The 22,734-nt window shown below is 35.1% G+C and overlaps 1 pseudogene; it reads right to left on the bottom strand.

The window, feature by feature from the left end:
- Positions 1-8,653: 8,653 nt before the first annotated feature.
- The window catches only part of LOC103251934, a 114,537-nt pseudogene continuing 100,456 nt past the window's right edge, over positions 8,654-22,734 (bottom strand).

Raw genomic sequence — 22,734 nt, 5'->3', positions numbered from 1 at the left:
TTTTGATCTTGGACTTCCAGCTTCTAGAACTGTGAGAAATACACTTTTGTTTTATACAAGCTGCCCAGTCTATGGTACTTTGGTAGCCCAAATAGACTGAAACATCTCTATTATATGGTCCCTATTTCTGCCTGCCAAGCAGTGGGTTTCCATTGGACAGCCTTGTTTTCTTGCTCTGGTAGCACCACTCCCTCCCATTGTCTCTCTTTTATATTAGATATGGTGATGTATTTCTGTTGCTAATTTTCAATATGCTTCGTGGTCATCACTTAACTACTCAGTTTTTAATCACTTGTTTAGCCAATTCTCTATGTTAAATTTCATCTATACAAAAGAACTAAAATAATTTGTTTTTCTTACTTTCCATTGTTCTGCTCTTATTTTTTATTTATTTATTTTAAAGATGTAGGGTACAATTTAGGATTAGGTATACAAGTGGTCTTTGTACAGGTAAAGTTTGGGCATCCCTTTGGTTCCCACTTCATCTGGTTTGAGATCAGGTACCCTTATTGATGTTGTGTGCCTCCCTATCCCCTGGCAGATTTCCACTACTGCCAATTCCTTTCTTATAGTATTACGAAGATGCTCAGGGTCTGCTTATGAGTGAGAACATGTGGTTTTCAATCCCAATTTTCCCCTGAGAGAACAGAATTTATCCATGTCAATTTATGTATGGTCCTATATGCCTGTTGGGCTTTCTGATTTCTCACTATCTCTCCAATAATTGTCATGACATGTGGCATGTTTGGCTGCTAAGTGGAATCCAAAGTATGCATATTCTTATTGTTTTTCATGGAATTTTTGCATATCATAATTCCTAAAACAAATTTCTCACATTACTCATCAAAAAATACTCATATTGTCTCTGTTCTGAATCTGGGATTTTAATATGTTGCATTGCTGTTGATGACGTTCAATCACAACAAGGAGCTTTCTACTTTTGCTATGAATTCTAGCTATTCTAAAACAAATTGCATTTTTGGTGTAACTAATTACTTTGGAAATATCCCTAGGCTGAGTGTAAATATCAGCGTTAGGAGGGAATTTATAAAGACATTATATCTTCCCATTGAGTTCTATTAAACAATGTTTTGCTAACTTCTAAGTGAATACATTACAGATTCCTGTTGTTCTGCCTTTGGAATCCTTTCCATGAGTCCAAATTATAAGAAAGACTGAAAAAAAAGCAGCATTCTAATAATTAAGTCAGTTGAATTATCTCCAAATATTTTAATGGTTTATTTAGAGGACAAATCTATAGAAAGGTTTTTAAAAATAGTGAAGTTCTAGGATTTATTTATTTGAACTATATGTGGCTCATAACTTTACTCATATTTCAAACCTTAATATAGTTCACAATATCCTCAAGAGTTTCAGAAATCTGGCCACTGTGCTGAGCTGGACTTTGAGTGTAACCCAGTTAGACCCTAGGGAGAGAGTGAATATTAAAAGCAGCATGCACTAAAAAAGAAGTCCATTGGGAGAAGAGCAACATTCTGTTCTCCCTGGATCTGAGCTCAGTGACCCAGATGCAGCAGAGTGACCTAAGAGCTCCCAAAACAATCCTCTTATTTCCAGAGTGAATGGCACCTGGGACTTCAAACCCAGAAAATCAGAGTTTACAGAAAATGCTGAAATGATGACAAGTCACATAAAAAACATATTTGTACTGAATGTTTATACAAACACTTGAAAATGTAAATCTAAAACAAATTACTATATAAGAAAAATAAACATACATATGTATATATATTTTCTAATATGTTCATATCAGTTTAACTTTGAGTAATTAATCTAGTATATTCTTAACTTTTGAGATTTCTCTCAGTCTATTTATGACATATACTCAAGTTCTACAACTAAATATATGACAGAAACTCATAAATTGCTTCAACTTCAATTTCAAAGGAAATGAAAGATTCCTCTTTATATTTTTCTTTCAATGATTAGAGTACTTTTTATGGTACTTATTGACTCTTTATCCAACATTAAAATTCTTCTCAACAAAGTAGCAGAGAATTTCTAAACTTTTATTATAAAAAATCCTTCAGATATGATATTTCTTTTATAACACAAAAAATAATCAATAAGAGTCAGCTCTGTAGGATTAGAAGATTCACCAAATACTGGAGGGATTTAAAGGAGAGATTTTGTTCCATTCTGACTGCCAGAAGGTCAGATTCAATTTGATTCCACATTTTTGTTTTTGTTTTTGTGGTTATCCCAACGCTTTCACGTAGTTGTAACTCTGAAGTGAAATTCCAAACAGCAAAGAAATCATGAAAAAAAAAGTTTCACAAGAGTTCTAAAGGTTTCTATGAGGAAAGATTTCTTAAAGAAAAATAAAAAACAAAACTAGGGCAAGGGAGTCTTAGAAGTTTTGGCTTTTGAGTTATAAGCACCACAGGAAAAAATATTTTGTCAATCTAGATCTAAATTTAACAGGCAATATGCAGGTGGTAAAGCATTTTGTCAACTATCTGTGGGTAATGAGGCTTCTCTTGGCTTCATGTAAGTTTGCAGATCTCTAATTATATACTAGAAATTCTATACCTAAATTGGAACTAATATCTATTTTCTTACTTGTTATGAACGGTAGTTCAGTAACTAAACCCTTAGGAAGAATTTACCTAAGTTTTTAAAAAAGTCAAATACAATTTTTTAAATGACTTTTATTTTTTATTATAAAGCCAAGTAATGTATAATTAGATAATTTTCTTTTATAGGAATTTATTTATTGTTCCATTTGCTCCATGGTATTTATACTTGGTGTGTATGACAAGACTTCCATAAGTATGTTCAGATTTGATGTTAAGACTATATTTTTTTAACAGCCATATGACATTATTGCCTCTAGGGAAGTAGTTCTCTTTCTAATTTCTTTATGAAGGGCTATAGTTTAGTGGTAATGAAATAATATTACCGTTCTCAGCACATTCAGCAGAAGTCAAGATGTCCTATTGACTCAAACAGAAACTTAGTGGTATCTGGATTTTATCTTTTGTCAGGGTCAACTTTGTTCTACACAGCAGCAATGTTCTGAGATTACTCCATAATGATAGTAAAGTGTAACACAGAGTTATTCTGTTTCATTTGCTTCAAATGAAACAGAATGAAAGTCCAAAAAGTCCAAAATGAAAGTCGTTATCTTTCTTCAAATAACTAGTCCATCCTCTGCAGCACAAAATAATACCATGGGCCCCAAGTCACATTGCTGGAATTTGAATCCTGGCCCTGTCAATAACTAATTGAATGACCTAGGAAAATTACTTAGCTTTAGTTTCCTCATCAGTCAACCTGTAATAATATTACAAGATGCGTTCTAAGGTTGTTATAAGGATTAAATTAATTAACATATTCAGCCCAGTTTTGCTACTCTAGGTTGAATGAACAATAAATTCCTGTAATTCTGTGAAGAATGGCAGAATGGTCCATTTGTCTTACAAGACAGGAATCTTTGATTCATTCTATTTCTTTCTCTTAAATAATCATGATGCTGTAATCCCAATGCTTTGGGAGGCTGAGGTGAGTGGATTGCCTGAGCCCGCAGGTTCGAGACCCGCCTGGGCAGGTGAGACCTCATCTCTACAATAAATCAAAAAATTAGCTGGGCGTGGTAACGCGAGCCTGTAGTTCCAGCTACTGGAAGGATCGCCGGAGCCCAGCAGGTCAAGGCTGCGGTTGCCGGGAGCGGTCACTGCTCTCCAGTCTGGGCGACTGAGGGAGACTCCAACTCAATAATAATAATAATCATCATCATCATCATCATGATAAAATTCTACCATTTCTATTTTTTAAATCTATCAAATTTGTCTTTTTAACTTCTTCTCCATTAATTGTTTACCTGGCTTTTTGTAATTGGTGTCTCAGTTTTGCCCTTTATGTTCCTAGCAAAGTATGGAATTTCCAAGCTTAAATTTATTCACTTGTTTCCTATTGATTACTGATATGTGGTTGCCACATTTTTTGAAAAGACTTTGCATCATTTTACAAAAGAAATCTTTCATGAGAGTTCAATATGTACAAAAAGTTCAACACTGAAAATTCTGTTTGCAGTGGGAAGTGGGGAATACGACTCTTTCTATTCACTCTACATTTTACCATGCCTTACTCTTACACTGGCTTTAATCCTTGTTATCTTTTAACCTTTTAACATTCTCATCCTCACTACTATTCTTTTGCAAAATTCTCTCATCTGTGGACTCAGAGAAATCATAGTTTATACTACTTAAATTATGCTCATACTTCTACTATTATGAGATTTGCATACTGCTGTCCTATATTGCCACTGTCCTTCTTGACATGGATTCTACACTTAAGAAGATGCATTGAGTTTACCTTTCTTGTGTTTCCTAAAACTTCCAGCATTCTATTATGAATACAACAGATGCTAAATAATGGGTGAGAAATAGATCAATTATGCTTCATGTCTGCTTTCTGTTCTCTTCTAACTTAGGTTGAGAACCACCCTGAATTTTGTCATGCCCTACACTCTCCCTTGTGTTTCCTGGTCTATCTTTCACTCTTGGAGACTGAGTTTGTAGGAACTATTTCAGTCTGACACCACAAGTCTTAGTGCCTACTTTGATAAATTACTACAAATTTAGAGACTTAAATCAACCTATTCTACATTTCTACAAGTTATACTTTCCACACAGGTATCACTATGCTAAAATCAATGTATCAGAAGTGCAGCATTCCTTCATGGAGTATCTAGAGGAGAATCTGTTTTTATATCTTCTCTAACCTCTAGAAGTCACCTGCATTCTTTGGCTCACGGTCCCTCTTCTGCATTTTGAGAGCTAGCATGGGAGGATAGAGTCTCATGTCTCATCTTGCTGATCTCCTCTTCTACCTTTATTTTTTACAATGAAAGATCCTTAAAATTATATTAGATCCACACAGATAATCCGATAATTTCTCTACTGGACTCTGTAACTTACTCATACCTGCAAAACTCCCTTTGTCATGCGGGTGTAACATATTCACAGGTTCCAGGGATTAGGACACTAAGAATATCTTTGGAGGGCATGATTCTGCCTATCACACTTGGGACTACTTATTAAGATGAAGTTGATGATATTATTTTGCACTTGCATCACAAAAATTATTTGTAGTGATGAAGTCTGGGCTTTTAGTGTAACCATCATCCGAGTAGTATATTTTGTACTTATTTGGTAAATTCTCATCCCGAAACCCCTCCCACCCTCTCACCTTTCTGAGTTTTCAGTGTATTAGTATACTCTATATGTCAATGTGTACATATTATTTAGTTCTAGTTTTAAGCGAGAATATGCAGTATTTGATTTTCTATTTCTAAATCTTTTATTTAAGAAAATGGACTTCCGTTCCATTCATATTGCTGCAAAAGACATAATTTGATTCTTTTGTTAAGGCTGAGTAGTATTCCATGGTATACATTTTCTTTTTTCAATCATCCATTAAGGTTATCACTGCACCAATTTTTCTTCCAGAAAGTTCTACGAATGTGCAGTCCTACTATTACTGCACAGAAAGGTCTTTTTTTTTTTTTTTTTAATACCAGAGCCTTTATGTCACTGTGTTTGTCCAATTTACAATAATTTTTAAAATCCCTATGAATAAAGTAGAAGAGAATAATTCATAGATTGTTTTAGAGTAAACCTGTTGTCAGTATCAAATGCATTTAAGTATTATTTATTTAGGTACGTAAATATACGATGGCAGTAAGAGGGAAATCAAGATATCAAGAAAATTGAGGATTCATAAGTTTTTTGTTTTCTTTTCTAATAAACTGATAATATTCAATAAATAACTTTTAACCTTTAGGAAATTTGGGATCTTAAAGTCGAATGCAGATATAGAAAAAAATGAGGCATAAATTGCTTTCAATAGTAGGAACTGACAATGAAGAAACAGGAAACTTTTATATTAAATATATTCTTCTTACACAATGTTTGTACACATTTATGAGTTCTGGGCTAGCAAAGGTATTTGAGATGGGAAACTTCTGGAGAAGATCTGAATTAGAATCCTAATACCTTTGGTATTGGTGATTTGAATGTCACTTGCTAGAACCAGCTCTAGTGACCTGTTTTTTCTGCTCTTAGTTAAGTTTTAATTCCACAGAACAATCACACTATAGAAAGTGTGTGCTTTTTTTCTGTAGACAAATGAGACTAGCCATTCTCCCTGGAGTTCCTTTTTACTTGTGTTTTTCACCGGGATGCTATGAAGATCTATTAGGGCCTAGGATACAACAAATTGGGTGTAATCACCTCAGGCTCTACTGCTTGCAGGAAGGAAATACCTCCTTGTTAGCCTGTTGGTAAGAATGAATGTCTCTGGTGTTTAAAAGAAAAAAAGATAGTTTGTTAAATTTACATATTATGCCGCCAAGACAAAACAAATAGAATATGTCCAATCTTCTATACACATGTTCTTTGCCTGACTTTTATTAGCTTTTCCCTTTACGATTATAATTTAAGTTCAATTTTGCTTGCTACCTAATTCTTCCAGTGCAAAAGAGTTAATTCTTAAGGAAGTATGCTATCAAGTCTTCTGAGCATCCAAAATTTGAGGGAAATTTTACTTCTAATAAGTAAAAATGTCCATTAAAAATTGAAAGTTTATAGTTAAATATGATACATAAGGCACAGATTTTTTTTTTTTCTCCGTGAAAATGATCCAAGATTGATGCCAAATAGCTCTCCAGGGTTAATATTCAGGAAAGTTCTAGGAGACTAGCTGAGGCCTCCATCAGTGACAATATGTGGTAAGGGTATGACTTTAATAGGATAAACATAAGTGAAATTCCATTGTATTAATAAGATTTAGAACAAACCAAGGCATTGCAAGCTTCTTTCTTTTTATTTTTCACTTATGCCTGGAGAAGGCATATAAATCTTCACAGTCCTCTGAAGACTATTTCCAAGAGAAATTTGACATAGGGAGACGCATATCAAGCAGCATTTCAGATTTGAAATGCAATTTTTGTAAACTTAATAATGTCTTCATTTGCTTGAAACAAAGTTGCTCATTTTCTGTTGCATAGATTTCATTCTGACCTTAATAAGAAAATATGTGTGTGTGTGTGTGTGTGTGTGTGTGTGTGTGTGTGTGTGTGTAGGTGTTTTCTTCTCTGAAACTGTAATATTAAAAAAAAAACATAAATCAAAGGTGTTTTGACAGATGAACAACACAATTTTGTAACAAGATGAAAATTTTTAAAAAAGAAAGAAAGACTGAGTAGCTGATAAAAGATGAGTTGGACTGGGAGGATTGAAGTTAGAGCTGAAGGCAGCATTAGAGATTAGATACTCATTGGCTTTTCAGCAAGCCTGGTGATTCATTCTACATAAATGAAGTTTGTGATATGTAATGAAAAGCTTTCTATCTTCACTGCAAGCAAATTAGCAGGTATTTTGTGGCAGGAATGTTAATGTTATCTTGCATTTGTTTCTGAGCAGGAGCACATTAACAGAGCAGGTTTGAAAAGAATTTCACTTTTATAACATCAGGTGCCGAAGGTATTAGAACAAGGTCACCTCTGTAAAGTAATGAGGTAAAATTAGGTTATAAACATGCAGTGCCTAAAAATATATTCTGTCTGCTCTGCAGAGTGAATACAATATAGGATCGCCCCAAATTGCTAATTTTCTTTTACTCCAAATGACAATCAGACCCCAAGCTGAATTCAAAAAGTTAAATAATAAAGCTAGACAGGGTGGAGGAGGGTTACTGAGGCTCATAATAGACAACTAATCCAAATCAATAAGGTCCAAATATCTGTACACAGATACAACCTGCTTCATAATTTATGAATCAGGTAGCTTGAATTGCTTTTATGCAATAAGCCTCAGAGGGCCATGCTATCTGTTAGGGGAAAATAGTATAACAGAGAAAGGCAAACGGGGAAAAAAAGGCAAGACATTGCTTGCATTGGATGATATTAAAAGTGTAAGTGAAAGCTGAGTGGTTGTTGGAAATACTATGAGATTAAGAGATGACCTATAAATCAAAATGACAATAAAGTTCCTGAAAACTGGGGTAATGAAAATGTGAATACTTCTCTTCCTTTTTTTTATGAGTACATATAAAGAAACAGGGTAGGTCATGCATATGCAGAAGGTCCACCAAATCTGGATAATCATTTCTTGGGCAAGATATCATCTTCTATGATGGACTGTTAGTTACCAATGACCTGATTTTAAGGATCTGGGTAATCATACCTGAAGCTTTCCCTGGACCAGAAATAGACAGGCTGATGTAGTTCCTCATCTTGCTCTCAATGTCATCACCACTTGCTTGACCTCCTGAGCCATAGTTTCTCTCCTATTATTTATTTTTATAAGTAAATGAAATCTTGTTTTTATTCACTTCATCCTTCCCAAATATGGTGAGACTTTATGATGGTTAAAGTATAAAAAATCAACTCTGACCTCCATCTATAAAAATTCTTCAGAGCAATATGATAATTTAATTACTTGATTAAGCAATTAACTCGAGGTGGAAAGGTGAAATTAGAGAATGCTTGGAATAATAGTAAATAAAGTTTTTGTTGAACTAAAATATATATTTCCCTAAGAATTAAAATACATTTCCAGGCATGAAAGCCACTTGTTCTTATTTTTAGAAAAACGGATGTTTATTTTCCATCAACCTTATTTCCATGTTACTTCAGAGCCTGTGGAAGAACAGCGTAAGACCTCTCAGTGGTTGTCCCTACCCATTTTCTGGCCCGAGCAGTGGGAGCTTCAGACCAGTCTTCCGAGTTCAGCTGCTGAACTGGCACAGAAGGTGTCTAAACACCTTCAGACCAGTTTTAACCTCAGATTAAGTAGCAGTAAATTTAGGAGCTGGAGTAGTCCCTTTATCTTGAACTTCCCCCTTGGTCACAGTTTTTTCAGCAGCAGTCTGCTCTTCCTTTTCCATCTCTTTGGGATCTCTGGCAGAGTAGAGGTCAGGCATAACCTCTCACAGGTGTTTATGGGAAATGGTACCATGCACATGCAGAACTTCCCAAGCCAGCATCCACCATGTCACCCCCACTGAGTGAGCTCCCTTGTTGTTGCACCAGATGGCAATGTTCTCATAGCACAGAGGAGAGCCTGTGTTGCACAGAGCAACGGTGGGTAGGTTAACATAAGATGCCTCTGTGAGAGGCTGGTGTTCGGTCCTGGGATCAGTAACCACCAGCAGACGGGGCTTCCGGAATGCAGCCTGGATCCGACTGGTGAAGGTTCCGGGAGTGAAGCAGCTAACAACGGTAGTGGCTCCTGTGGCAGTAGCAAACTTCAGAACAGAACAGCCTGCCGGACAGCATTCCTGGGGGATATGACACTGACATCAGCAGGGTTTCAATGGCAATAATGGCATGAACTACCAGCAGAAGTTTCTCCCGGGTCCTCTTCAGATTTATGACGTAGATGCCACCACTCTTTTGTTTAATAGATGTACTCTTCCATTTGAAAGTCAAGTTGGTGACACGCAAGTGGGTTCCTACTGCAAGAAACTTGAGAACATCTTCCTCCTTCATTTGCAGGACATCAAGGACTCCGGACGTTGTGAAAGATTCCCTTCAAGTTACAACAGGAATCCAGAACAACACTGTATGGACTCCTCTCTGGGTAGTACAGCAAGGAGACAGCCACTTCTTTAAAAACCATCAACCATCATCACTGACAAATTTATATCAGTTTTACTGCAACTTAGAAGTTAATATTCCTGGAACTGAGTAGGTAATAACAATGTTTTGGCCTAATAAAGGATTAAAAATTACATTCAAATATTGCATTTTATAGGTGAAAAAGCTGAGACTCAGAGAGATGAAATAATGTGCCAAAATTTATAGGATAATTACTGACAGAGTCATAAAGGATAAAAACTTAGTTCTTTAGATTCTTGTTTTGTTAAAAATGTAACACACACAACAAAACATATTTAGACTATTGACTAGTGCAGCATTTCACAAAGCTGACTGATTATTAGTATCACCAATGTCTAGGCACCACTCCTGGTCAATTAAATTCAGAATCTCTGGGGTTAAGGTGCACCATGCATAGTTTTTAAACTAATTTCAAGTGATATAATGCTGAACCAGGACTGAGAAACACTGGGGCATTGAGAGATTCCATTAGAAAACATTGCAATTCTTTTAGACCAGGAATAGAGTGCTATTTAACTAAGGTGATCTTAAGGAGAAAATCATTTTAGGATCAATTTAAATGATTAGCATGGAAAGTGCCCTGTGTATGTTTGCAAAGCTCCTGACATGTATTCAGTTAACAATAGGACATGTATCAAGGAAAACGCCAGTGTTAAGGTGACATGGACTGCATTTTTGAAGAGGTGTTTAAAATGAGAGGTCTGGCAAGATGAAACTCAGAAAATAAATCAATGCTTGTCTAAAGGTTATAGAGTAACGTGGGAACTATTTGAGCTCTAGTGATTACAAGATCAGAAGATTAAAAAATAACCCTGAGGGTGTGCTTCAGGAACCATTTTCTCTGAAGATATATATATGGGAGATTTATGAGAGAGTTGAAATCATTTTTTGATTTGAAGTAACTCCAACACAGGAAGAACATTAGGATAAAGTAAAAATAGTGGGATGAATATTGTTAGAGAGAATATATTCTTTATGCACATTCTAAAAGCTGACCATTTACCTCTGAAAGAATAAGAACCATCTAAGAAATTAATACAACAACTAACAGGAAGCCTAACAACCAAGCAAATTCTTACCATAGTCAAGATGGCGTAAGGAATGTGATTAGACCATCAAGAAGACCAAAGTAGTCTTGAAATTCAAATAAATAATTATTACTCAAATATGAAAAATTCAGGGAAAGGTAAATAACATAATAAGAGATAATTTACAATCCAATGTTAAAGCATGGTCATTTATAAGTTATTTATATATAGTAAAACGGATGTTTAGAAAATAGGTGCTTTGGAGAGTTCAGAGGCAGAGAACAAAGACTCTCAAGTAACCAACCTCAAGACAAAATGTAAATTCCAGAACATGGAAAATGTATCCTGGGGATAGAGGAAGAAAAGGGAACATTAAAGGTTGGAATTAACTTTTTTGACCAAGACGTTCCCATATTGACACAAGAAAAAAAGATTGCATGTGGTTGTTTCTCTATTCACTTAAGAAGAAGAAATTTACCAATATAATTCCTTGCCCCATCCAGTCTGATTAAAAGTTCTACTCTGAAAGGAATAAATTGATGATAAGTCCTAGAGAAGGCAATGGAGAACAAAATGAAATACAATGTGATGGTATATTTACAGACACTGCAACATACAACCCTTTATTTTCTTATTTGTTCATTTGGTCAGTCAGTTCACAAAAGTGAGTTGAGCACAATAAATACTACTAAGATTTAAACATGGTGGCCCTGAAATAAGGATAAAACTCTTAAGATGTGATCTCTCACTGAAGGAAGCAATAGAAATTATGATTGGGTCGACCTTCCAAACAACGTTGCAATTCCCCTACAGGGAATATACTCAGAGGAACTCAAATCACTTTATGAAAAAGATAGCCACACACGCATGTGTATTGCAGCATTATTCACAACTGCAAAAACATGGAACCAACATGCTGCTCATCAAAAGAGAACTGGATTAAAAAAATGTGCTACATAGACATGATGGAATATTACATAGCCATAAAGAAGGGCAAAATTATGAACTTTGCAGCAACTTGGATGAATTTAGAGTCTATAATACAAGTGATCTATAACAGAAACAAAGAACTGAGTACCACATGTTCTCACTCATAAGCGAACCTTGAACAATTATCATAATACTATAAGAAAGGGACTGGCAGTAGTGGGAAACTGCCAGGGGAGGGGGACACACCTCATCAACAAGGGTACCTGTATAATAAACATTTGTATACCTAACCTTGAATTGTACCCCACATATTTAAAATAAAATAAAAAATTAAAAACAAATTATGATTGGAAATAATATATAGGTCCCCAAATGCAGGACGTACTATTAAAATCAGAAGAGAAATAAAAATGTTTGGTGTCTCTCAAAACCGATCTTCTTCAATGTTCCTTGTTAGAGATCAAGGGAACCAATCATTCTTTTTTTCATATTTAATATACAAAAGGCAATATTAATGTCCTATTATATTTCACCTTAATTCTTTTTTTTTTTTTTTTTTTTTGAGTTGGAGTCTCCCTCTGTCGCCCAGACTGGAGTGCAGTGGCCGCTCCCGGCCACCGCAGCCTCGACTTGCTGGGCTCCGGCGATCCTTCCGCCTCAGTCTTCCGAGTAGCCAGAATTACAGGCATGTGCTACCACGCCTGGCTGATTTTTTGATTTATTGTAGAGATGAGGTCTCGCTGCCCAGGTGGGTCTCGAACCTGCGGGCTCAGGCAGTCCACTCACCTCAGCCTCCCAAAGGCGTGGGATTACAGGCTAAGCCACCGAGCCCGGCTCAACCTTAATTCTTATCCTCGGTAAAACATCCATAATTAATATTCAGATTTTCTTTCTGTGTTTGCCACTTTACTTCATCTCACCAATTCCTACTCAAGTTAAACATGGGTTCATTCCTCTCCTGCACTATTGTAGTAGCCACCTAACTTGTCTCCCTGTATATGATCCTGGCATTTCTACAGTCTCTTCTCTAGAATGAATGGGTGTGATCTTTTCAAAAGCAAATCTAGTCATATCATCATCCTGTTTAAATTTCATTAGAGCAGAGGTTCCATCTTTACAGTACATTATATCCCTAGTATCTAATGCAGTGTCAGGTTCAAAACAATTGCCTAATAAATATTTGGAAGGAATACATAAAATAATTAAGTTGGAATAAATATTTTTATATTCTTAAATATTATGAAAATTTAACACCACTTAGAATACCATAAAACTGTAATCAAACAGAGATTCTATTCTGCCCATTCTAAAAGGCAGGGGTCATAAAAAGAGACTTCCAGAGCTTAGAAAACTGACAAAATACCATTAATGGCTCATAATGTATCCTGAATAAGTATATATATGCGATTAAAATATTCATATAGTAATATGAATATGTATACATACTTTAATTGTATGTACATACATATTTAGGACACATATGATAATCATATATATTATATTTATATATATTTAGAACACATCATACATATAAATATGTGCATGCAATTTTTTAAAATAGTATGGAAATCTGTAGGATTAGACTGTTAGGACAATATTTTCTACATAATATTTATACAAATTTTATTTTGAATATTATGTCAAAGAATGTCATTGATACTGCAGCAAAACTCTAGTGGGATAAGAAAGAAGTTGTCTTGCTTGTGGTGTAGTCATACCATTTTTGCCATTTTCTATATAATCCTCCTTTCCTTCCCAAATAGGACCCCCACTTACTTCATGAACCTCCCTTATGCTACTTTAAGCCTTTGCTGATTTGATGACTGTTGCTTTTTTCCAATTTCTGGAGTTAGGTATTACAGTTCTCTTGGTCACAGGAGTTGTTTCAAGGAGGTGCACCTGATACCCTCAGAGCTAATGAGTTGTAATTGGATATCCACTGGGACTATAGAACTTAAGTGGAAAGAATATAGAGCTAAAGCTGTTGCATCTAGCTTGGTACCATGAAAAGATGTCTATCCACGATGAACAAAGACAAAAAACACGGAGCTAAGTGCTTGAGAGAAATCAGGTTCTGGTGGCATCATATGAGTCCCAGGAACAAGGCAAGCCTTAACCAGAACAGTTCTGTATATGAGTTAATAAAGTTCTTTCTGAATACACTTGTTTGGGTTGGTTTTCTGCCACTGGTAAACAAGAGGGCCCCATCTGATACTAGAGTATCATGTAACTTCCATTTCTTTGGTGGCCAGGATATGAGAGTTCATCCCAGGCAACTGGACTCAGCCTTGACATATGAGAGATTGACTTATGGCCTGGGACAGTGTTTCGTAGTGATTAAGACAGGCTAATGAAGTGCAGGCTGCAACCACAGACATGAAACTAAGCTCTGTCTTACAGACTGCAGTTGGCACCTATCTAGTTTTACTGATAATAGGCTGTGAAACCTGTTACTAAGAAAAGCCTCATGGCTAAAGAGACCGCCAAAGTGAGCACTGCCCAAGGTAAAAAAAAAAAAAAAAAAAAAAAGTAGCAAAATAATCCAAACTGATGAAGCATACCTCTGATTAACAGAAACTGTTATTTTGATGACCTTTGTTTCATAAATAATCAAACAAGGGACTGCGTGCACATTCAACAATTGTGTGAGAAGAAAAGAATAGGTTTTAGAAGAAAGGATCTTGAATACTTTATGATGCATGTTAGTTAAAAATCCAAATGACTTTTTAAATTCATTAATCCATTCTTCCCTGTTGAATATTTCCCTTTTTCCTGTGAAGAAAGAAGGGCCAGTTGGGGGCCGTCCATGCGGCAACATGAGAACCAGAGAAAGGCAAGAAATGATGTGCCAGCTGCTGAGTTAACCCCTCAAATGCCTTTGACACTCAAAGTGGTTAAAAGTTGAGGACAGCAGTGATGGTACCACATTCACCCGTAAGTGGTTATTTATGTGTGAAATGGTGTCTAAAGAGGACTTCTTTGCCAAAGGAATTTGGAACATGGGTTTGTGAGAAAGAAACCTTGAACTGGTGATACAGTAGAAGCCAGAAGCTTCACCGTTTGTTAATTGCTCCATCATGTTGTAATGATTTACTTGATAAGAGTAAAATATCTACCATCTGCTTTTGCCAATGCATTCTCCAGATCAGTATCTGCATAGGCTTTGGAAACCATGTACCAAATTATGTCACTTCCTTGCCCAAATATTGTGAATACAATGAAATGGTAAACATTATTGATATCCTCATGGTTCTTACTCTCAAAATATAAATGACAACCAATAATAACCTGAGCTAAGGACAAGTGATAAATACAAGAAATGTGATGTCAGATCAAGAAAATGGGTAATTCACTTGGTGAATTTTTCATGAAAGAGGTTAGATCTATATAAAGGAAGAGTAGGGATTAAATACCCTAAGAAGAGAGGACAGGATTTCTAGTTGATTTTTTTTAAAAATCAAAGCTCAGGGAAATACAAGTAAAACCTTTGTCAAATGAGGAAGGCAAATAAAAGAATTCATGAAATAATACCTCTTTACCAATTCTAAAGACATATTTTTTGGAAAGAATCAAATAAAGCTTTTCATTATAAATCAATTAAATAGCAGTCATTTGTTGTAAATAAATTATCTGAGGGGAAAATTTATGTTTTACTTCATACTTGGACATTTTCAGAAATTAAAAAAATAGAGCTAGCTCATCATTTTGATGATCTGTAAAACTTACCAGACTCAAAGGAATTCCAATTATTCTGTTAAATTACTCTATAATTGAACTAACATCCTCATTCTCAATAAAACAGGTTCTTATGTCCAAAGCATTATGTGAACTATTGCTGTGTGTCTTAATGGGTCCTATGTTTGCCTGCATACTCTCATACTAGTCTCCTACTAATTACATTGCAAAGTACTTTGGGATAATTTGGTTGTGAATAGTTTTGTATAAAATAAACACATTTTATTTCTCAAGCATTGGCTCATTTAGGAACCGAAGAAGTGCAAACTCCCTTTCCCCCACCCCCATTTTTTTTGCCTTAGCAGTGGGTATTTTATGTTAGACACTAATATATTTTAGAGTCCTCTTTTAGAATGACATGATTTTAGGTAAGGGCACAAAGGAAGGAAACTTTCAAGGAAGCTAGATAATTCAAGGGACAATGCTTATCAAACAAGCAAAATTTCCACCTTATATTATGCAATTAGAACTATTCTTGCTGATGTTTTCATAACACAAAATATTTATTTTGTCTTTGTTTCATTAATTAATTTGATACATACAGATTTCTCCATGAAATAATTTGTTCTTTTACTATTTATCATGTTTACATGAAGCAGACTTTGAGAGAAAGAAAATGTCTCCTAAAATAAATGTAATCAAAACAAATTTTCTGGAGATTATTTAAAAATTAATAACTCTTGAACTGTGTCTCACCCATGCCCAAGTTACCTTCACCAATCAGCCCAAGTTATTTTCATCAATCAATGACATTGTTTCAGATTTATACCCATGTCTTCCTTGATACTACTCTTCTCCAAGTGTTGGAAATAGGATTTAGAATATGTATCTGGAATTGGTTGCTGTGCACATACAGAAGGAAATACTTATATCCCTCCAACTATATGGCATCTACGCAACTGACTCTGGTGTCTGGTTAGTGGTGATCTCCTCCAATCTTCTTTGCCTGGCTGGTGTCTCCTGGCTACTGTAAGAAGGCCCTTTCACTATTTTTGCATTACCAATATTCAGTACTATGATTTCTACCTCAATTTTCTGGGGGGAGAAATGATTCTTCATAGTTTCCAAGAAATTGGGTTGTTTCTTTGTCCATATTGGAAAGCAATCAGAAAGTTTGGGGGAGTGATTTATGCTCTTAAAATTTACAGATAGTCTTAAACGGATCATGATTTATTGATTAAGTGTTGATAATATTATCCTCCTAAAAACAAATCCAGGCTTTGAGTCTAAAAGCAGAATGAAAACTGTGTTCTTTAAATGGAATGGCCATTATGTATCCTAAATGATTAAAATGCGTATGCATATACATGTCTTCCTCATCTGGTCAACGAATTTGAAAATCTGCATGCCCAATGAATCCATTTGGAGATGGAATTAATGGTTTTGTCTTTTTGATCAACCACTAACTGCCTTAAATTAAGTTTAATGATCCTTAGTGAGTTATTAGTGGATTGTTCCATGGTGTAATGGTTAAATTAGTGAACTCTCACAACAGTATAGTAACTGTATCCATAGGAACCTGGAAATTGATGCATCTCCATGCAAGAAAGTAATTTTTTATTCTTCCCAATGTATTTCATGATATTCTTTCTTCTTAAATGCATGTAACATCATTAAGAAAATATGAGGCAGTATCTGAACATCAAATAGACTATACCATGGGAATTGTTTCAAAATGTGTACTTATGTTGTTCTGGTGAATAACTATGCAAAATTCTCAAGTGTCATGTGGACTTAATGTTAAACCCTTTCAGATTAAAAAAGTTTAAATGTAGTTTTATTTTATTGGTTTTTACATTTGTAGAGGTAAAGGTATTACCAATGATGTTCTCCTGCAGCAGTCTGTATTTGGGTAGATTACAAATATGTGATAATTAGTATTGAGGGTTTCTTATTGACTTCAAATTGCATACAAATGAACTGCTGACATCAACCAAAGAGCTATGTACATTATTTAAGAGAAAAATATCTTCATGAGCCAGTGGAGTTATATGCCACCACTAATTGCAGTAAAGGGGATTCACTTATAATGGCTGTGGTTATCTTTAAATATCTTGATTTGGAGACAACACATTTTGAGGAAAATTTTTATCACTCTGTATTGCTACAAATTTAACCATTGATAAATAATTAAACATGATGTAAGTTAAAGAGGAGAATCAAAGTCACTGAAGTAAAAGAGAATGTCCAAAGATTCTCTTCTCCATTCACTTTCCAATAGCCTAGAGACTGAATTGCAGTGCTGAGAGGCAAGTTGGGATTTTTAACTCAGTATGCCAGTATGGCAAATGTCCAGAACATGATCACAAAACAGCTGTTTTCCTCCATAACAGGGTGAATTATAGTGCATAGTGGAGCCAACAAATCTCTTAGCATTTGTGCAAAAAGTTCTTTTGCCAGCCAGGGAGCAAACATCAACAAGCACTGGCTTTGGAAAACTTGGCATCTATTTAACTATTTGCCCATGACAAAAATCTTACCTATGAGAAGTTTTGTTAAATGTTTCCTTAAGGGTTTAAGACAGTGATGAGAAAGAGAGCATCATGAGTGAAAACAGGTGTGACATTTTCACAAAATGCCTTTAAGAAGTATGATGATTTTTGAGTTCTTATTAATAGTGATAGAAGTGCAGTTCTCAAAGATAGCATTATCATTGCCCGAAATATTTCATATACAATAATATAATCAGATCAGAACAACTAGAAAAACACTAGAAGATATCACTAAAGTCAGAAAATCTGGAGGCTACATGAAGTAATACTTTGTCTCTGAGCAGGAAACTTAATGGCCTTCTATAAAATATTAATAAGAGGCAGAGGTCATGCTGATTATAATTCAGAAACATTAAAAAAATCACAGTCAAATCAAATAAAAATTTTGGTTACTAGCCACAGCAAATTTCAATGATTGATAAAAAATGAAGACATCTGAATATGGAGAAAATATTACTCTTCTCATATGAAAATCTGTAGAATCTACAAATATGACTAAAAATGGAGAGCAATAAAAGGTTAACATTATGCCTCTTATTTTGACTAAGTCTAGACTAGGAGTTGGGGCTTATTGTTGCTGTCATTATTATATTTTTGAAGCAGGGTCTCACTCTGTCTCTCAGGCTAGAGTACAGTGGCTAAATCATGGCTCACCTCTGTCTTAACCTCTAGGCTTAGGCGGTCCTTCCATCTCAGCGTCTCAAGTAGCTGGGACTACAGGCACACACCACTACACTCAGCTAAAACAACAACAACAACAACAAACTGCAGTCTGTCTGTGATCATCATATTCCTCATTTACCTTTAGCCCGTATATACTTCACAAACAGTTGTGATTGCTCCATTGAATTCTTGCGTATGTACTGACAGTATCTCCCACACTTTTTATGTTGAAATTCTAATGCCCAATGTGATGGTATTAGAAAGTCAGAAGATAATTAGAAGTTAAAATAAAGTTTAGAAGATAATTAGATCATGAAAATGGAACTCACAAGAATGGAATTTAGTGCCGCCGCCGCCTCCTCCTTCTCCTCCTCCTCCTCCTCCTCTTCTTCCTCCTCCTCCTCCTCCTCTTTCTCCTTCTCCTCCTCCTCTTCTCCTTCCCTCTCCTCTTTCTCCCCCTCTCTTCTCTGTCTCTCTCCCCTTCCCTGCTCTCTCTCCCACTCTCTTTCTCCCCTTCCCTCTTTTCTACCTCTCCCTCTCTCTCTGCTGTGGTTCATGTGAGGATACAATGAGAAAATGTCTGCAGACCAGAAAGACACTGGATATCTTGATCTTGGACTTCCTAGCCACGAGAACTCTGAGGACTAAATGTTTGTTGGTTAAGATATACTGTCTATAACTGACTAAGATATTGTGCCCATCCAACACTTGGTCTAATTTGACCGTTCAGATAAGTGAACTTGTATTTTTCCTATTCTGTCTAGCCACTCTACTTTAATTTTGCAGTCATAATTACAAAAATCTTTCCTGGTTAAATACTCATTGAAATGGTGTCCAAGTAACACTTTTGCTAAATTTTCTTGGTTGCTTATTAGACTAACAAGAAGGCTTTTGCTAGGAGTCACTAAAAAGTGATTAAAGCAAAGAGCAATGATTTCCTAGTCTTCCGTCTCCAAGTGTTGACAGTTGGATTTTTCTGTGTGTGTGTGTGTGTGTGTGTGTGTGTGTGTGTGTGTGTGTGTGTGTGTGTGTTTGAGTTGGAGTCTCACTCTGTTGCCCAAGCTGGTGTGTAGTGGTATGCTCATGGCCATCGCAGCTTCGATCTACTGGCTCAGGTGATCCTTCCACTTCAGCCTTCCAAGTAGCTGAAACTACAGATGCATATCACCATGCCCAGCAAATTTTTTGATTTATTGTAGAGACGAGGTCTTACCAAGTTGCCCAAACTGGTCTCTAAACCCTGGACTCAGGCAATCCTCCAACCTCAGCCTCCCAAAGTGCTGGGATTACAGATTTGAGCCGCTGTGCCCAGCAACACCTGGATTTTATGTTTCTGCCCTCTAGAACTGTAAAAAAATACATTTCTGGTTTAGGTCACCCAATTTGTGGTATTTTGTCACAGCTGCTGTAGGAAATGAATACACTGAGTGTTCAACAGATATTTGTTGAAAAAGTGAGCAAATACATTTTCCAGCTTTTATCTTCACTGTATTAATTTATCTTGTTTCTGGGAGGACAGGTCTGGGAGAAATTTACAATACTTGTACTTCATAATAATTTACTTTTTGAATAGTAAGTTGTGACTCAGCAGCAAATAGTTTAATGGCTTTTGAGCAGTCGTTTAAAATAAAATATTATATAATTCAGTATGATATAAAATATCACAGTCTTACACATTTTATATTAACTATTGTGTGAACATTTTTTCTTGATTATGTATGCCTGTGTATATGTGCATTATATTGTAATAGCAAATATGTGTCATTTGGGGCTATAATAAAACAAACTTTGATTGCCACTGATCCAGAGACATGGTACTTATGTTTAGTGGTGACATTATGGTGTCTTTTATATTAAATGTAAAGAATACATAATTTTATTCTGTAATAGTAATGCAAATTTACTCTAATGTTTTTAGAAATAGCAGGAATACATATTGAAAAGGAAGGAGTAAACTTTATTTGACTATGAAATAATCTTATACATAGGAATAAGGAGTCTTAAAACAAAAACTACTATAAATAATAAGTGAGTTTGCAAGATTGTAGAATACAAGGTCAATGTATAGAGATAGTCTGTATTTCTCTACCTCGAAAAATAGGCAGTAGAATTGATATTTAATAAAATATTATTTACAATAGCCTCCAAAGCATGAACTCCTTAGGGACAAATCTAGCAAAATATGTCAATACCTGTTCAGTGAAAACTAAAAACATTGCTAACAAAAATTTTAAAATACCTAAATAAATAAAGTGATGCATCATGTCCATGAATTGAAAGGATATAAATTAAGATGACAATTTTTCCAAAGTCAACATATAGATTCATTGCAATCCAATAAAAAGTTTCAGCAGACTTTTCAGTTAACATTGAGAAGGTGATATATTAAAATGTATTTAGAAATGCAGGAAGTTTAAAATAACCAAAACAACTTTGAAAAATAACAAATTTAAAGAACCTATCCTACCTGATTCCATATAGCAATTGATTCTTCTCAGTGATTGAAAGAATGTGGCATTATAATGAGTGTTTTAATTTTGAATGTGTTTTGATTTATGTCAAATGTTTTTTTCTTTTATCTGTTGAAAGTTTCATATTTTTATCATAAATATTTTTATGTGAATGATATTCATTTTTGGAATTGTAAACCAACCTAATATTTTTGAGGTATATTCCATATGGATTTGGTACTATCCTTTTGATAAGAAGGTCGATTCAATTTGTTAAAATTTTCTTAAGAATTTTCATAAGCTGGGCTGGGTGGCTCAGCCTGTAATCCCGAGCTTTGGGAGGAGGTGAGTGGATTGCCTGAGCCCGCGGGTTCGAGACCCGCCTGGGCAACTTGGCGAGACCTCATCTCTACGATAAATCAAAAATCAGCCGGGCTGGTAGCGCGCGCCTGTAAAGGAGCCCGGTGGTTCGAGGCTGCAGTGGCCTAGAGTGGAGCCCAGCGGTTCGGCCTAGAGTGGCCACTGCACTCCAGTCTGGGCGACGGAGTGAGACTCCAACCAAAAGAGAGAGAGAGAGAGAGAGAGAGAGAGAGAGAGAGAGAGAGAGAGAGAGAGAGAGAGAGAGAGTATTTTGTTTGGTAGTTTGGTTATTTAGTATTTTTGTCTGTATTATTATCAGGGTAATGTAGGACTCATAAAAAGAATTGAGAAGTGTTTCCTGTTCCTCTGTTTCATATGGCTGTAGGATTGGTGTTAATTCTTTAAAAATTAGATAAGCATTATGATATACAATTTTCTTTAGTGAAAAGTTTTAGTAACAAGTTTATTTAAAAAAAATTAAATACAGGGCTATAACGGTGTTTAATTTCGTCTCAGGTTTCTTCTGGCAACTTCTGTATTTTAAAGAGTTTGTACTACCTAAAGTTGTTTATGATAGTCTATAATTATTCTTTTAAATATCTGCAAGATTTATGGTGATACCTTGATTCAACTGAATAGAAGCTTGTTAATAGTTAAATTGACTTTAAAAATTGGTTTCAGTTATTTTCTGTGCTGTTTTGTGTTCTATTTCATTAATTTGTCTTGCTCTTTTGCATATTTTGGGTTTAACTTTTAATTTCATAACTTATTAATATGAAAACATTATCATTGACTTGAGGCTTTTCTTATGCTTTTAATATTAGTATCAAAGTCTACAAGTTTTATGTTAAACACTCTTTTACCTTCATCTCACAAATTTTCATATGTTGGGTATTTATTTACATTATGCTCAAAACAATCTAAAATTTCTCTGTGATTTTTCTTTTGAATCTCGCATTATTTAGAAGTGTATTGTTTAATATTGACATGATTTAGAATTTTCCTGATGTCTTTCTGATGTTGATTTTTGGTTTATTTTATTGTCGTCAAAGAACATTCCTTTTTATTTCACTTTCTTAATTTTATGACTATTACCTAGAATTTTATGACCATTGGTGATCACTCAATGTACACATGAAAATGGTGTGAATTCTACAGTGTTTGTTTGGTGTTCTACAAATGCCAATAAAGTATAGTTGATTGATAGTATCAGACTCTTTGTATACTGTTGTATCAATTAATTTAAGAAGAACGTTTACATCTGCTACTACAATTGCGGAGTTTCTATTTCTTCTTTCGGTTCTGTCAATTTTCATTCACGTATTTTGAAGCATTTTTTGTTGTTGTTGTTTTTGTTTTTGTTTTTTTTTTTTTAATTGGAGTCTCACTCTGTCGCTCAGACTGGAATACAGTGGCCGCTCCCGGTCACC

This window comes from Carlito syrichta, unplaced genomic scaffold (assembly GCF_000164805.1).
Source record: "Carlito syrichta isolate Samal-C Ts95f unplaced genomic scaffold, Tarsius_syrichta-2.0.1 Scaffold149530, whole genome shotgun sequence".
Lineage (NCBI taxonomy): Eukaryota > Metazoa > Chordata > Mammalia > Primates > Tarsiidae > Carlito > Carlito syrichta.
Note: the sequence above shows the minus strand (reverse complement) of the source record. Positions and strands in the feature narration are given on the sequence as shown.